The sequence below is a fragment of the Carcharodon carcharias genome, chromosome 7 (genome assembly GCF_017639515.1).
Source record: "Carcharodon carcharias isolate sCarCar2 chromosome 7, sCarCar2.pri, whole genome shotgun sequence".
NCBI classification, from domain to species: Eukaryota; Metazoa; Chordata; class Chondrichthyes; order Lamniformes; family Lamnidae; genus Carcharodon; species Carcharodon carcharias.
In genome coordinates, this window is record NC_054473.1 from 78,418,490 (window position 1) to 78,424,152 (window position 5,663).

The following is a 5,663-nucleotide window of genomic DNA, read 5'->3' on the forward strand; positions in this document are numbered from 1 at the left end:
AACTTACTCACACCTCGCGTGCAGTGCGGGGTACCGTGACGGTCCCGGACCCCGAGGGTGCAATTGAAATCCCCCCCGAGGACGATGCACTCGCCAGCGTCGATGGAGCCGAGATGAGTGGACACTTCTTCAAAGAAGCTCGCTTGCTGCTGCGTGCCCAGGGGAGCGTACACATTCACAAAGTGAAGCACCGCCCCCCCCCCGACGCACAGTCAGGTGCAGCAACCGGCCTGGCACTGGCTCCTTGACCCCCAAGATCTCTGGCTGAAAATGCGGGGCCAACAAGATAGCCACCCCGCCAGAATTGGAGGCTAGGTGACTCATGTAGACCCCCCCTCGCCACTCCAGGAGCCACGTGGCTTCGTCTCCCGGAACGGTATGGGTTTCTTGCAGGAAGCACAATGCGTACTTCCCGTCCCTGAGGACCGAGAAGTTCTGGAACCTGCGCTGTGCGGCCCTGCTGCCGCGGATGTTGAGGCTGGCTATAGTCGTCTTCATTGTCAAAAGTACATCAAATCTTCACCTTAAGTCATTAAAAAGAAGAAGAGGACTTTTTAGTCCTTCCTCTCCTTCAGGAGCCCAGCGAGAAACGTTTGGACCCTCCGCCGCGCGTTCCTATCCAACTCAGGAGACTTGAGAGCCTCGCGAGTGGACCAGAACACCAGCGGAAAAGAATGCCACCGGTCCAAGGCCAACTGAACCCTGTCTCGGCGACCGCGATGACTCGCCAAAAAGTCCCGGAGTTCCCTTGGGGGGATGAGGGGGGAGTCAGTGGAGGGCACCAGGGGATCCACCGCCTCGCTTGAGAGCGACTCAGCGTAATCTCCAGCGCTCACCACGGACACCCCGTCCTCCTCCAGGTCGTCGCCTCCAGCTTCCGACCCCTCCCCCGCATTGAGTACGGGGGCTGATTCGGAGCTGCCAGCTGGCCCCACCTGTACCTCGATCCCACCCCCAGGATCAAGGCCAGAGGGGTCCTCTCTGGTCTCCTCTAAACGTTTTGGGTCAGAGGGCAGCGGCAGTTCTGATGCCCGCTCTCCTCCCGGCACCGGGTCGTCCGGGGAGCTCAGGACAAGCTCCTGACCTAAAACTAGGACGCCCGGTGCGAAGGTTTGGGAGGGAGCGGGAAGGCCTTCCTTTTCGCCGCCACCCAATGACCCGTTGACATTTTTTAAATTTTGAAAGTTGCCGTCCCCCGATGAGCCAGAAGGTACCTCGGGGGTATCGAGGGTCTCTGAGTCGGGCACCACCTCAAGGGAGGTGCCCTCAGTGACCTCCGAGGGGCCCTGTTCAGGGGACTGCAGCAGGTTGACAGGGGTAATAGTGGTGGGAGTCGGTGCAGGGGTTTTGAGTTCCCCCAGAGGACAGGGCGAGATTTTACTTGGTGGTGACGCCACCACCTCTTCATCGGGGGAAGGGACACACCCAACTTCTTCAGTTTGGGCATCACCCACCTCCTCCTCCGAAGCGTGACGTCTCTTCCGGGTCAGGCTGGGGGCTAGGGAGACCTCCATTTCCGAGGCCCCCTCCTCCTTGTCCAGCCCTCCCGGACACTCCACCCTCTGGGTTTTGGGTGTTAGATACCCCGGCTCGGGGTCCCGCGTCCCTTCCCCGCCGGCCCCGGGAGCACGCGCAGGGACGACGCCGGGCCCAGCACTCGGCGCCTTAGCACCCACGGGCCCGGGAGCACACGCGGACACGACGCCGGGGCCGGATGTTGTCTTTTCCCCCGAGCCGGTGCTTGCAGGTGTTTGGGGGTTTTGGGGCGTTTCAGGGGCCGCCTCCAGGTTGCGGGTCTTCCTCTGCGCCTTCTTACGGCGTGGGGGCTCTCCCCCCGCCTCACCGGCAGCCGAGATGGCAGTGGCCGCCGGCGTCGCTTCCCCTTGCGGGGAGGGAGATGGAGTGGTGGCGGGGGGAGGAGGGGCGGTGCCAGCCGTGGCCGCTTGGGTGGGGCTCGTGGCCTTGGAGGCGGGGCAGTTCTTCCTCACATGCCCCACCTCCTTACAAGCATGGCACCGCACGCCCTCCACGGTCCAGAAGACCCGATAGGCGGTCCCCTCAAAATTGATAACGAAGGCCCCCTCCAGGCACTCCTCCCGGGCCAAGCGGACAAATACCTGGCGCCGGAAGGAGTACACATGGCGGAGGGCCGAGTCTTTGAGGCCGAGCGGGATTGGTGCAACCCCCGACCTGACCTCCCCCAATTTATTAAGGTGGGGGAGGAGGAGCTCACTGGATAGAAAAGGCGGGATGTTCGAAATAATAATTCTCTGGGCGGTGGCCTCAAGGGGGTCCACCGCCAGAAAAGTCCCGCCCACAGTGAGTCCTTTTTGCAGGGCGAGGTGCACCGCCCGCTCGGACCTCAAGAAGAATATGGCCTTCCCATACATTTTAGAGGCCGCGACAATGGCTGAGGGGCCGACGACCCCAGCCATAGCCTTTACGCAGGCCTCTATTGTCATTTCAGGGTGAGCATAGCTCTTTACCCCAAGGGCCCTGGTCAGGAGGCGGAAAGGTGACAGGGCAGCGGGAGCAGCTGGAGCCGCAGAAGCAACCACCCCCGCATAAGTTTTCTTTTTTTGAGGCCCTGCCACCGGTGACAAAACCGCCTCCACATTAGCCCTCGAGGGCCCGGCCACAGGTGATGGTGAATTGGCCTTAGGGCCAGAGCCACGCCCACCCTGGGAAGGATTGGCCATTTTGTTTTTTCCTTTTTATTTTTTTTTTTAGAAATATAGGGAGGAAAGGGGGTGGGGGAGAGAGGTAGAAACAACCTCCCCTCTTTTAGGCAGGAGAGGAGAGGAGGGAGAGGAGTAAAAGACAGGGAGGCACAGGAGGGAAAGAGGTAAATGTCCTGGTGGGTGTCCTCGATGGTGGATGGACGGTGGGTGGGGGCCTGATGTTCTTCAGGCAGGGGGAGGCGATGTCTTCACCAGCTATTGCTGGCCTTACTGGGAAAAGGGCTGGGTTGTGGGGAGGGGTGGCAGAAAGATGGTTTCAGCACACACACACACCCTCCCTCTCTTCCTTCCCCAACTCCTCTGGCAGTCTTCTTGCCTCCCCCTACAAAAAACACAGTCCTTAATTGCCCCACCTTAAACAAAAATACACAGTTCAGACACCCACCTAGGATGTTGTTTTTTTAACTCAGTCCTGGCCTCCTGGCCTTCCTGTCCTGTATCAACAGCAGCAACTGTTCTCTTCTCTCCCTCTCTCTCCTTTGGCAGCACTGGAGGAGCAGCAGCAGAAGCAGCAGCAGCACACAGCAGAAGCAACAACCCCAAAGGCAGCAGCAGAAACAGTTGAAACACTGAGGAGCAGCAACACCAACACCACACACCTTCTCTCCTCAGTATCAGGAAACCAACTGAATCCACAATTGCCTCCACGAGATCGTTAAGAAGATGAACTCTTGATACTCTTTTTTTTTGAGTAAACCTGTTTCCATCTGTTTCAGATGAAGTTACATTGTTTCATAGTTTGCCATTGTGAGATTTGAACTCTTGATCTTAGGGTTACAAACCCAGTACCATAACCACTTGGCTATTTAGGCCAAGCCTTGAATGTGCTTCCTCCAATTGGCATGGATAACGGGCCAAATGGCATCCAGTCATTGCTGAAGTGCAAGTTGAGCTTGATCAGCACACCAGATCAGAGATTGAAGGAATGCCTTTGGTAAGGTGGCATTTCATAAATATGTCCAACCTTCTTCCAGCCTCGGTGGGATTGAGATGTTAAGTATCAGAATTGGCAGTGTGGTCACCATCGTGTGCGCCTCAGCTGCAAGGCTGTATCAGCGAAAAGCTACAAATGCGGATGCAGCTCTAGGGCATAACAGTGGCTTTCTGTTTGCAAGTGGAAGGTCTATTATATTTGCTCAGTATTCGTTAATTTGTTGCATCTATCAATCCACAGGGAGAAGGAGGATTGAATAATGGAGTCTGTGCTCAATGCTGCTTTCTTGATGGCTGTGATCTGATTGAGGAGAAGGGCCTGGTGCAACCTAGCGCAGCTTTGAGGAGGCCTGGCCTCAGGTCCATGATTCAGGGGAGTCACAGCAACACCCAGAGGATGAGGAGGTTAGTCCCATCCCATGCAGGTGACTCACATGACCAAGGGTCTACCGAAGAAGACTTTCCTATCTGAAAATGAACAAATGACAATGCCACACATGTCTGAACTTGTAAAGTGATGTGTTGAATCATATCTGCTACATTTTGTGGGAGGTTCTAACACCCCATAGACTGAGAGGACATCCCCTGCCAGTGCCCCAGAAGGTCACCACCACATTCAAATATTTTGCCTGTGGATCGTTCCAACTGTATCAAGGAGGTGACAGATGCCCTCTACAGTAAGGCTTATCATTATGTTAAGATCACACTCAATTAAGCTAGCCAGGCTGCCAGATTTCGGAAATTTGTAGCTATCTCAGGCTTCCCCAGAATACAGGATGCAATCGATTGCACACCTGTGGCTTTGAGAGCTCCATGACAGCAGCCCTTGATGTTCATTAACAGGAAAGGGCTGCACTCCCTGAATGTTCAACTGGTGTGTGATCTCCAGAAGCACATCATGCACATTTGTGCCAGGTATCCTGGGAGTTCCCATGACTCATACATCCTGAGTCACTCCCAGGGGCCTCAAATATTCAAATGGCCTCAGCGATTACAGTGTTTACTGTTTGGGGATAAGGGCTACACACTCAAGCAATGGCTCATGACACCTGTGTGTCATCCTCTGAGTGTCTCAGAGGAGATATACAATGCAATGCAGAGGTCGACACAATCCATTATCGAGTGGACCATTGACATCCTGAAGATGTGCTCCCAATGTTTGGACCACTAAGGTGGGACTCTGCAGTACTCTCCACAGAGGGGGTCCAGCATAATCATCACAACCTAACACTTCAAAGGGCGAATCCCTTGCCAGAGGAAGACATGGAAGAGGCTGAGAGCTCCTTGGATGATGAAGAGCAAGACGGGCAGGAGTTTGAATTGGGAGATGAGGGTCAGCTTCCACTTGGGGATGCCATCGAAAATGCATGACATGGAAGACACGAGATGTGCCTGTGCCACACTGATAGCCACAAGATTCTAGGAGGAGTAGAGTGCAAGCAGCTGGACACGGCCATATTCCTTCTGTGCTTTAGTGCCATGCCAGTGCACTGAATCGTCTTTACAACCAGTAACACTGAGAGCAAGTTCAGCATTGGAGTTGCACCTTCAACCGTCATGATATACCAGGCCCTAATCTTTGGAACGGTCAGCAGCAATTCCTGTATCCGTGAGCTTTGGGAAGTGAAAGTCGGCACAACAGCGCAAGTACTGCGTCAAAGGATTTGATGCAGTTGTCACCACCTTAATGAGAAACTTTTAGCAGACACTGAGATGTGCACATGGTTGGAGAGACCATCATGGCTGCCGGTCTGGTGCTTTGGCACTACCAATGAAGACAGCCTTCCTCATTATGAGAAATAATTACAGCTAACCTTCCAAGGCTATTGAACACACCTAACTCCATGTTGTCTTGTAAGGAGTAGAGGTTACTAACGCATTTTACAGACACTTCCAGTAAAATGTTTGACACATCTCCCTGACATAACATGAGGGTTGAGTAACTATCATGACTCAGCTGCACACCACGTGAATGTGAGGCTTACAAAG